This window comes from Xyrauchen texanus, chromosome 13 (genome assembly GCF_025860055.1).
Source record: "Xyrauchen texanus isolate HMW12.3.18 chromosome 13, RBS_HiC_50CHRs, whole genome shotgun sequence".
In the NCBI taxonomy this organism is placed as follows: Eukaryota; Metazoa; Chordata; class Actinopteri; order Cypriniformes; family Catostomidae; genus Xyrauchen; species Xyrauchen texanus.
In genome coordinates this window covers 41,437,755-41,450,954 of record NC_068288.1, presented here as the reverse complement: position 1 = coordinate 41,450,954, position 13,200 = coordinate 41,437,755, and positions in this window count along the sequence as shown.

The window sequence follows — 13,200 nt, the reverse complement described above, 5'->3', positions numbered from 1 at the left end:
CGTACACCCCCCCATCCCTGGGGCAGGGTGTATCTCGCGTCCCGCGTGGTCATCCCAGCCTTCCTCGCCCTGGGAGGAGACAGGAGGGGAAAAACAACAACAAAATAGGCTAGGGAAAAGGCCAACACGGTGCGAAAGGGAGAGAGAGAGGAGAGAGAGAAAAAGCTCACTCACCGGTTCTCTGATGTACCGTCGCATGGTCCTCGAACACTCCTCCACACTCAGGCGGACGACAGCCGCTCCACCCCCGAGCGAACCGGAGTGAAACCGTTGACCCCCAGCGGGCAGAACGCGCCTCCGCTTTTCTGGCGGCAAATGGGGACACTCCTCCACCCCTGGCAGCGGCTCTACCGCTCCGGGCGGTCGGAGAGTTTCTTTCCTCCTCCCCTCGCGGACGGTGGTCTTCCCTCGACCCCTCTGCGTCTCTGGGGACGGCAGGGCACTCCTCCGCCCCCGGCAGCGGCTCCCTCGCTCCAGGCGGTCGGGGTATCCAGTCCCCACTTGCCCCGCGGACGACGGCCGTACCCCGCATCCGGGCGGTCGGGCTACTCCGTCACCCGGCAGATGGCAGCGGCGCTCCCCTGGGTGGACGGCAGTGTCAAGGACTCTGCGACGGCCATCCCTCCTCCCTCCCGGCTTTCGGCACCAATGTAAAACAGTTAAAGGATGGGCAAGGAGGAGGCGAGAACCGGCTTGTCAATATAAATCATAATTTAATGAAAACTCAAACCAAAAACACATAAACAAACACACATGACTGACATGCCCGTAATTCTCTCTCTCTCGAACAATCGTCACCGCCGCCTTTATCCTCGCTAGCCTCATCAGGCCGATTGGGGACCGGGCGCGCGATATTCGACCCGGCCCGCCCCTCCACTCCACAAATACTTATCAACAATACATATATATATATATATATATATATATATATATATATATATACATATACAACAATTAGTTCCGGTCCTCAAATCTGATTGGACGAGAGACGTTCCATGAGCACTGATGGTCTGACAGGATCAGCACTCGGACGCTTCACTGTGTGTATCACTCCGCTTGTGTTCGTGCCATTCTAAACTAAGGTGTAAGAGCAGTGCAGATCTGTTAGGAGTTACTGTCTTTATTTTTGAAATTACATATGTTAGCCAGCAGGTGGTGGCAAAAGATAATTTTTGTGTGTAATATGAGCCAGTTGGTGACATAAAGTGAATCCGTTAGTCATTGTTTACATAGAACAGCGCTCTGTGATCACTCGTATTACCACTACATTACTTAAGCTAGGACATTGTATTAAATGGCTTTAAATGAACAATTTCAGGATTAAGGCTCATTGCAGCTGAGGGACACAAAGGACTGTTTGATTACAGAACTTGAGGCGCATACCAAGTTTCCACATTGGATACACACTGTTTAAAAATGGCAGAGGACATCGCTGTTTCTATAGTGATTGACTGGCTGCCATGAAATAGGGAGAAATACCCCCGCTTGGACTCTATTTTTCCACTGAGAAAGCTGACCTTCAGAACGCTGACAGCATATCTGCTTGGGAGTGGCAAAAGGTGATGACACATGCTCTGTCTCTCTCTCTTTCTCTCTTGCTCTCTCTCTGCATTCCTGGTTTAACTTGGGCAGTTGTTGTTGCCATTCTGTACCTGTCCCACATGTGTGATATTCGGATGTACCGATCCTGTGCAGGTGTTGTTACACGTGGTCTGCCACTGCGAGGACGATCAGCTGTCCTTCCTGTCTCCCTGTAGTGCTGTCTTAGGCATCTCACAGTACAATCATTGTAATTTATTGCCCTGCCCACATCTGCATTCTCATGCCTCCATGCAGCATGCCAAAGGCATGTTCACACAGATGAGCAGGGACACTGGGCATCTATCTTTTGGTGTTTTTCAGTCAGTAGAGAGGTCTCTTTAGTGTCCTAAGTTTTTATAACTGTGACCTTAATTGCTTACCGTCTGTAAGCTGTTAGTGTCTTAACGACCGTTCCGCAGTGCATGTTCATTAATTGTTTGGTGAACAAAGCTTGGAAAACATTGCTTAAACCCTTTACAACGAAGATCTGTAAAGTTATTTCGATTTTTACTAAATAATCTTTAAAATACAGTGTCCTGAAAAAGGGAATTTAATTATTTTTTGGATATTATTTTAACAGAACTTTACAGTATTAATGAAAACATAAAATGAAAACAATCTGATTACCTGAGGCAAAATGCTGCCATGGCTGAATCACAAAAGTATACTTGCTTATGTGATATTGCTTACAGATAATAATACTAATAATATAACCATTTAATATTATATTATTGTTATTGTTACTGGTATGCCATGCAACCCTGCTAGGGACTGAAGGTTTGTTCTTTCTTGATTTCATTGTACAGCTATTTCCATAGATGTTAAAGGGTCACGGGTGACTTGACTTGTGACGTGACAAAATCTGGTCAAAACAAAGGCATATTTATTTAGTTTCGGTGGTTTGTGACAGCTCGCCAGAGCTAACTTTTAGGAAAACTTTGTGCCCGCTGCTAAACACCTTCTTACTGCCATTGGTTGATATCATCAGTAGGTATGACCTGGAGCCAGGGCTGTACTAGTAATCTGGCATACTGGCCATTTTCCCGGTGGGCCGATGCACTTTGGGGCTGATCAGAGGAGGACTGTCCATCGGGAGAGCCGAGGGGTCCGGTGGTTCGGCCGCGAAATGGCATAAATGAGCCACCGCGTTATGCAGAATGGACCACAAAATGGCACCGCGATATGCAAACAGCGTCAACAACTCTTGCCCACCCCCTTTTGGCCAGTTGCTATGTAAAATCCCAGGCCGATTTCTCTTCCCAGTCAAGCCCTACCTGGAGCTCATTCATCATGAACACGTTACTAGCAAACTGGACAAACTTACTAACATCTGTACGATTGTTCACGTAGATACATTTTCGTGGTGCCATTTTGCATCCCTCTTCAACCTGTTCGCGGTCCCTTCAGCATAACACGGCAGCTCGTTTCAGCTTATCGCGACCTGTTCTGCCCTGTTTTGCCCTGTACACCGGGAAAAGTCCCGGTTCTCCCCATGGCCAGTCGACCCCTGGTAGAGAGGGAGGTGTTAGGTTACAAATGGGGGAATTTTATCAGTCATATTAATAAAATCTATTGTCAAGTTCCTCTTTGAATTAAAATGTTTATTTAGACTTGGAGTAAGCTATATCAGTTCTCCATTATATGGGCCGATATGGGTTCGTACCGCTGTTCATCTTTTTCTGATCTAGCGACGCATCTGCATGATCTGGTTTAGCAGCATCAAATAGATGTAACAACCTCCACTAATGCACCTGCATGGCTCTGAAGATTGATTTGGCTCAATGGACAGAGCAGCGTGAAGCTCTTATATGTGCACCGCTGATTTTATAGCACTAGCTACATTTACTGATCTTTTGTGAATTCTACTGATATATATTTTTTTATTATTATTACATTTGTCCCCAATTTGGAATGCACAATTCCCATTTCTTAGTAGATTCTCATGGTGGCACAGTTACTCACTCCAATCCGGGTTGTGGAGGACAAGTCTCAGTTAAATCTGCGCATCTTATCACATGGCTCGTTGTGCGTGACACCTCGGAGACTCCCAGCATGTGGAGGCTCATGCTACTCTCCGCGATCCATGCACAACTTACCACATGCCCCATTGAGGGAGGGAACCACTAATCACGACCATGAGGAGGTTTCCCCATGGGACTCTACCCTCCCTAGTAAACGGGCCAATTTGGTTGCCTAGGAGACCTGGCTGGAGCCACTCAGCACACCCTGGATTAGTCAGCGTCAATACTTGCTGAGCTACCCAGGCCTCCCGTGAATTCTACTCATGAAGCCATTGATAACACATTTTAATGTCAGATTAGTTAAGGTTTTACATGTAGTCTTGTGGATCCTCATATTTAAATGTTCCTCTATATGCCTCCACCAGCAGCATGGCCGGTGTCTTAATGTTCGCAAACAGTATACCGTTGCACAGCTGTTTCCAACTTCTTTTTGGCTCTGAGTGAAAAACGAAGAAGAATGTCTCAGGGAATATGCTGGGGCATATATAAGAATTTGGACATTTTCACTTAGGGGTGTACTCACTTTTGTTGCCAGAGGTTTAGACATTAATGGCTGTGTGTTGAGTTATTTTGAGGGGACAGCAAATTTACACTGTGCTACAATGTAAAGCTGTACACTCACTACTTTACATTGTAGCAAAGTGTAATTTCTTCAGTGTTGTCACATGAAAAGATATAATCAAATATTTACAAAAATGTGAGAGGTGTACTTGTATATTTATATCTTCATATATTTAAACTCGCATTAAGCTCCACAAAGTAGACATTTCACTCAGAACTGCCATGTGTAATGAACCACTTAATATAATTTAATATAATAACAGTCATGTAATTTTCATGAGGTGGTAACATGAGCAGTTTTTTTACCTAGTGGATCTCTTCTGAAATGCTGTGAGGTGTATTTCTCAGGAGGACAATCAGGAGACTTTTAAGCTAAAGTTTCCAATTAATCTCCATCTCGTTGATGCCGAACAACTGAGATATGAAGAGATTTCATGTGTGATTTGTCTTTCTTTTTGGGTTGTGTTTCTCCATATTAGACTCTTAATCACTATACTCTTATTACTGAAGCAGATATGAATATTTTTATCATTGGAGAGCAATTGCTTTGATACTGTAACTTTACATTGCAGTTTTCCAGAGCCATGACACTCACCATTATGACACCAATTGAGTCACATTTACCTTGGATAGAAATTATATATACTGTAAATTACGTCTTGAAATGTCGAGCTTGTTGTGACACTGTTGAGACACTGTTGTGGTGGGGTTATTAATCCAGGCAGTTGCTATAGCAACACTCATATCTCAGGGGCAGAGTTGATGACAGAATGACATAGTCTAAACAGACAGGCTTCACTTTTGTGAAACACATCTTTCTTGCCACCTTGGAGGCAGAAGGCGAAGTTGAAAATAAATCTGGTTTAAGTGACAATGCAAATGTAGATCTAGATCACATAATTCAGGAACAGCTTTAGGTCAGATGAGGTTAGGCAGTAGATAGCATAAGCAACACAAGTTGTCCTTCAGAGTTCTTTAATGTTATAGAATCATATAATTTGTGATTCAGGCTAAAAGACAGAAACATGAAGATTAAAAACAGACTTTCTGTCTTCTGTGAAACTCAAAATATGTATCACCAATCATCTTCATTGCATTTTTCCCCTCCATACTATAAAAGTGAATTGTGACTGATACTTGCATTCTGCCCATTTCCTTGTTCATTTTTAGGTGAGCTATCCCTAACTAAGCATTGGCTTGCTCACTGGGGTTCTAAATACAATTATTATATAATTATTTAACATTTTACAATCATATTTAATCAAACTACACAATGGTCATTGTAAAACATTATAGATATTAAATAATTTTTTTTAAATGCATGATTTCCTGTAAAGCTGCTTTGAAAAGATGTGTGTAGTGAAAAGCGCTATACAAATAAAAATGACTTGACTTGTACCTTCAGTATGCCAGTATGCCAGATTAGCTGAATGTACCTTCATGCTTTCACGGCAACCGCTGATGTAATTGTAGTTTGGGGATCAACAGTGCTTGTTGTCATGTACTTTAACATACTATCGCAGTGTGTGCAGAAAACATTAATGTTCATTTACAGAGAAATGCTCCAACACTGTTTATACTGAGCCCGCCTCCTCTTGCATCTGTGCCTCAGCTCTTCTTCTGTGAACCGGATAATGACATGCAGCGTGCAATGCTGCATGTCATTAGCGGTGGGTGACTGTATTGACTAGCCACATCAACGTCTGCTGGCTTGATTGCAGAACAACATTTATCCTGAAATTAATTAATCAACAATTGATAAGCTTAATCAATCAAATTATTAACGACAATTAATCGATTTTTGATCAATCATTAAAATTCCTAGAGACAATATGAACTCAACAATCAATAAAGATTATGTAAATACATTTTCAATTATGTCTATGCTTCATATAAGTGTCCTTTATTTTTAAACATCCTGTATTAATAATCATGAATGAGCAGTGACTGTGATGATGACTACAACCGTTACAATGCTCTACATGTCAGTATTCACAAAATAAATATTTTTTATATTCTATATACTCATCAATTGATGGGAAAAGATATTTAGTTGGAGATGTGATGTATGTACTGATGGGGTACCATTCCATATAGCCTAGTTGCATTTTCTTTGCAACACAAAAATGGGAACACAAAAATATTATTTGCTGTGATCTCCCATTCACCACTATATAAGTTTACCCTGCTATAGTTAACTTTATTATTTCAAACACGGAAATGTGAAAAGGGTCAGCCTCCCATACAGATTATTTTGCATGCCCCACGTACTAGTGTCTAGACTAAATAGGCCACCAAAGAATCAGTCAGTATAGTGCCATACAAGGTAAACCTGCTACAATGACAATCACTTTTTTAAATGTGGAAGATATGATTCTGCATTCACCACAGGGTGCCTACAGGGGCATTTGTATAGCAATGAAAGCTTATTATTAGTGTGTGTAAGAACTGTTGTCAGTGTGTGATTGAGTGGCCCTGGCGCGTGCGCTCAGGGAGGCTTCTGGCTTGTTTTAATAAACAATGGCAAGTAATCCATGAGTGGTCTCAAACATATTATCATTTTCTCTCTCTCTCTCTGAGTATTGTGGCAGGGGAAGTGAAGTGTTGCATGAACGCTTGCTTCCATTAAGTGAGCTCCCGCCGCTGTCTGCTACAATGACGCTCTGCCTCGTCTTCGCACCTGTCTCCTGGTGTCAGCTGTAGCAATGTTTCTCGCTGTCCTTTGTGTGGACAGCAGGAAGCCACGCCTGCTTCTGTCAACTATGATTAAAGACATCCAGTTCAGTGATGCCTGTCCTCCCTGGGCTGAGATCTGGGAAGGGCCAGCTGTGAGTTTTTGAGGTTATCAACACCTAAGGGGGCTAAAATGATCTTGAATTAAAGCTCCTGTTCTGTGGGCCCATCACTGCCACAGAGTTGCATGGATGGTGCTACAACTGTTTTAAATAGCTGCAGGGAAATCGTTTTTGGGCATGTGGGCACATGTGAGCTCCATTTTCTAGGTGAAATGTCCATGGAAGGGTGCTAAATGCAAGCTGTGAAGCAAGTTGTTTTCAGCTGTACAGGCTGTATAACAGCAAAGAGCAATGCACATTTTATAAAAACTGTAAAAAACTGCCGGCTGTAGTTGCCAGAAATGCATCATAAAAAATATATATATTTTACAAATGATACAGTAAAATCATACTATTACAACATTGTACTGTAAAATTACAAGTATTGTCTTCTTAAATTTATTATCATATATTTTAAGGTAACTACCCATTAACCAATTAACTTTGTTTTACTGTAGCATTTTTAAAGTCTTTTACTCTTAAAATTATAGAACTTTTTTGCAGTGTAACGTGCTCCCAGTCGCGCAAGGGAAGGTAAACATGCTTGAGCCAATGCATAAATTACTGACGGGAGGTCAGTGAGTCGGCACAATAATATCAATACTATTTAATAATATTAATATTAATACTATTTAATAATAAATATAACTATAATATATATAAATATAATTATTTTAAAACATGTATAAGTATTAACCATATTAAATATAACAAAAATAATGCATTAATAATAAATATATACATATTATATTAATATATGTATTATAAATACATTATATATACAGTATACATATAATATTTTACAAAAAATGTTGAATGAAAATAAGTATATATTTATATTATAAAATAAATGCTTGATATTTAATTATCTATATTATCCATATTATTATTTCTATATATATTTTTATAAATATAAATACAATATGTATTATAAGTGTATTATTATTATATTTCATGCTGTTTTATTAAACCTTTTTTTGTGTGTAAAATAAAGGTTTGATATTTTATTTCCTAGCAGTTTTGGTTTCTGATAGGATTATATGTAGTGGCATTGTACTGTGCTATTGTGTATATGGCATCATGACCAACACTGGCAAGTATGGCATACATCTGGGTAGATTGTGGCCAGTTATAAAACTGTGATGGTATGGGACAATGATTCAGATGTGGTCCTGTTGTTTCTGGGACACATCTAGGGAGATGCAGCCGTGTCTTAGCATCAGATTGATTTGATTCCAGGTGCCCAGACCACGGCCAATGCATTCTGGCCAGATCCCCACCATAATTCATCCTGACACCAACCACAACTGACACTTGGATAAGTGCCAGGAATGTTGATACAATCAAGCCAGATCTGTTTATTGTTGAAAAGCAAAGGTCCATATGAGCAACATCAGCGTGCAAATTCAAGATGCATTCATCAGGGTTAAAAGGAATCCATCCAGTCCATGTCTCCCAGGGATTTTATACATCAATGCATTTTAAATGATGTTTTCACCACCTTGTGATTTTATAAAATCATACTAACTGAATGCTGTGCAATATTAGACTCATTATCAGGTTTTTGAAAAATAGCACGTAAAACAGACCACATTATGCAACGATAAACATTTATTTAAGATAGTAGTATAGCCTACTATTTATAGGTCAATAAAAATAGATGCAGCTCATATAACTTACACACTAAAAATAAAAAGGTTGAATACTTGGGAAACAGTATTCCTTTCAGCGTGCTCAGGAATTCCATGCATACTGTGCACAGTATGCATACTGTGTACTTCAGATATAGTTGTATGGAATGCTGTTCTGAACATGAGTACACATTTTGAACACATTGAATACATACAACAAAACAATTGGCCAATGCACACATCATTTTAAACATTCTATTCTATTCTGGCAATGGATGTTTGGAGAAGCATGATATAGGCCAAAATGCACATTAGGAAACATAGGTCTTTATATAGGCCTAAATCTATTATTTTATTGAAGAAACGTAAGTGTGGAAAAGAGGCACATGACCAACAAGAAAGAGACAAAGAACTTCTTTTGTAGCTAAAAATGAATTTACATCTCTCATCAGAAAGGTGTGTGATGAACCATCAGCTCCTGTGTGATAATTATCCTCTCAATAATTTAGATAGAACACATTTAATTTAAAGATTAAAAAGACTTATGTATCATTGATTTTTTTCTGCTTGAAGCATTAAATGCTTAGGTGTTAACTATTTATGAAGAAGCAAAAGAAAAGAGCTCCTAGTATGCTGCAAGCGAAAAGTACGTCTTTTTGAAAAATTCTGAAGAGAGAAACTGGATAACATGACTACTTTACCAAGCGGCCATCATTCAGAATGTTTTAATGTTTCTCTGTCAGCTTATGGCAGTTTGCAAGAGGCTGAATGTTGAATGAAGGTGCATTTTCACATTCCTTATCCCACCTACTCAAAGGTCATTGCCTTCCCCTCAAATCACTTACCGCCTGCAGAATGATTCAGTCCTTTGATCATTTTATGTACACTTCCTGTAAGGTAATTGTGTGTAGCTTATATGTTTGTTTTTATTTATTCATGATCCACAGGGTCATTTTTTTTGTGTGTGTATCTCAAACATGTTTACATTCATTTAGGCTGACAGGGTGAACTTAGTTGTAGTCTGTTACATTGATTCTCAAATGGTAAGTCATGACCCACAAATGGGTTGTAGGCCTGTTCTGATTGGTTCACGGACATCAGGGGGAAAAGCAACGCTAAATGCAAATAATGAAATGCAACTAACAAAAGCAAAAATAAACAGGCCAATCAATTTTAAAAGGGAGGAGAAAACACTTCCCAAGTTCCTAGGAATGTTGCATCTCTTATCTGGCAACCCTGAGCATGTTAAACGCTTGTGGAGATGCGTTAGGTCCCAATGCAAGTTAACTGAAATATCCAATGAAAAATAAAAACGGTTTTACGATAAATGAGCAACGGGCCACATTAAACCATATGGAGGGCCTGATCCAGCCCGCGGGCTGTAAAATCAAACTCTAAGCAACATGGCGAAATCTATAGGCCCTATTTGGAAGAGGCCAAACAAATTAGGCAGATGCCAAAATAGACAGATTATGTGACATGCCCTCATCCTTGAAAACCAAGAACAAATCTATGAAAGATTAAAGAAAATACAATCCAGGCTTGGTACATTGAGATCCAGCAGATGGAAATGACTTCAATAAATCAGATCATTTGTAGAAGGAATAACAACTTTAATTTGCAAAGTTTAATAAATAAATAAAAATGAAATAATGAATTCTGAAAATGAATGCGATATAATCAAACATTTATTTTCTGTAGTAAGTGTTAAGTAGATATATCTTAAGGATATATCCAAGGACTAAGTCCTGGAATAAACCTAACAACAAAAAGTCTCGTCATTGTCTAATGAGCTAAGTATGTAAATGGAAAAAAAGTTAAAGTACAGATAGTCAAGATGAGGCCTCAAAGTTGGAGGAGATCAGATGCAAAGAGCTGGAGGGTTGAGATGTTAGTCTGAAGACCAAAATTTAAGTTAAGGTCTTTATACCTTCTTGAGGCTGTACCAAGAAAGACTTCCTTTTTTGGTACAGCAGGTTCTGCACAATTGATGCAGTTGTAACTCAAGGTGTCAGGTCATATTTTTATGACCTATTGAAGTGCAAAAGCTGCAGTTAAGTGGAAGGTATATGTTGCAGAATAATTTGTGCATACATTTTTGCCAAAGCGCTCATAAATATCATGCTCAGCAAAGTGCACACACAGGTGTCTAAAATCATGTGTGTGCAGACTGTCGTGAACAATAAAAACTATAAAACTTCGCTCTCTCTGTAACCAGCTTTGAAAACTCATCGCGTCAAAAGGGCAACAAGTTTGCATACTAAGAGTCTAAAATGTATATACTTTGTCACATACAGCGCTCCAGTTTCTCACGGGAATGTTGGGCACAGAAAACACCAAACTGATGAAAGTGGCTAGAGACCTCCCTATGTTTGCTTATTGATACTATCTATACAAGCATATTCATGTATCCACATTAATGTACTCAACTATAATCAGAATATAATCATATAGGTGTTCCCCAAATTGAATATTAAACAATTCTCACATCAATCTTATCTTATTTCATTCCTATTAAACTATTCCATCTTGGCCATCAGGAATTCTATTTTCAGGAGGTGCATAAACACCAATCTTTTTCTTAAACATCTTGGCACAGAGATCCATACCAATGCGTGTACCACCATAGAGTAGAAAGACCAATCCAAAAATGAAGGAGATTGCTGACCCAGTTTGTTTAAAGGGTTCCAGGTAGTATTTCCTAATGTTTTACCCACCCAGGAAAAGAAATCATGGATTTATCACTAGAGGAGTCTTTCATGTGGTGGTCAATGTAATTTCTGAGGGCAATCATATGAACATCAAGAACATCAGTCATGTTGTCCATATAGTTTGGGACAAATGTACAACACTGTTTCCTAATTAAAAGCACATACTCCTCCTTCTTTAGCTAGGAGCAAGTCTCTGTTCTGCAGAGCAACTAGTCTACAGTTTGTAATTTTGTCTGTCATCAAGGTAAAATCCCTTCTACAGTTTTCACTTTGGGTGAAATTCCCAAATGTGGTCTATATAATTCATGTCTAGGCCTTATGTTGTTTCGAACTTTAGAAGAATATTTTTCCAGGTTGTGCCCAGTCTTAGAATTAGATGTAATAAATGTGAGGGGTGTATTTACACCACTTATATAGCAACACCCTGACCAGGACTGTGGAAGCCATACATAAGCATAGCTACCACAGATCCAATATTGATCTTTCAATGCCCCAAATTTAACATCTCTCGGAAGGATAATCTAATCTGGATAAGCAGTGATATTTGTATATCCTGTTGGAGTTAATAAGGGGAGATAAGTGACATTTCTTTTAAACCATGAATTTCCAGAAGAGGTCATTGGACCCCAGAGTTGACCATATGTTACACATTTGTCATTACAATGTGAGTAGCCCACCCATCTGGAGAGGCGATCATCAGGTTTACAAATACAAACAGGTGCGGTAAAACTTGGTTTGACATTGACTGGTAGAGGTGTGGGTGAATAACTTCTCTTACCCTGTCATGGATGGGAGTGTCAAGAGACTCATATGCATACAAGAAATTACACATAGGCGAACATATTGTTTTAACATCAACATTAATTTTCAGCAGAGCAAATCGATGGGCTGTATACATTAGCCGTCCGGTGCAAGTTACTTCTGGCACCAGAACGGCCAGGGCATACACATATCAGGTCAAAAGGGCAACTAAGTATATACATTTTAGACTCTTAGGATATGAATTTGTTGCCCTTTTGACCTGATGAGGTTTCAAAGCAGGTTGCAGAGAGAGCTAAGTTTTATAGTTGTTATTATTTGCGACAGTTTCTTCAGTTTCTCATGGGAACATTGGGCACAGAAAGCACAAACCATTTACAAGGATAGAGAAGAAGCATGACGTAATCTTCTAACACACACAGTGAACATATGAGGCTTAAGTCTGGAAACAAGCATGTATAAACACTGGAGTTAAGGATGGGCATGGAAGGAATACATGAATTATCAATACAGTGATAATGCAATATAAGCTGATTACCATCCATCCATCCATCCATCGTCAACCGCTTATCCTGTGTACAGGGTTGCGGGGGGCTGGAGCCTATTCCAGCTAACATTGGGCGAAAGGCGGGGGACACCCTGGACAGGTCGCCAGTTAAGCTGATTACATGAATGTGAATTGTATGATTATATTCTAAATATAGTTAACATATGTTATTAGAGTACATAAATGTGGATACATGGATATGCTTGTATAGTATCAATAAGCAAATGTGTAAAATATGGGAATGTCTCTATTCACTTGCATTAAGGCTACATTAGATATTCATGTCATTATGCAGTGAAAGATCAAAAAAACAAATCACACTAATGGTTGATCTTGTAGAAATCAAAGCAGACTGGACCCTGATTTGGTGTCTACAAAAAAGGCTGTATTCATTATGCTGTTAGTGTAATAACCAAAGTGGTCTGAAAATAGCCTGAAAGGGTGGAAATTATGATCTTGCAAGAATCCTGTGGAAAATCCAATGCTGATAATAACTGTTAAAACAATTTTATTTGAAGCCTTTCAAATAACAATAACAATATTGTGGATATGGCT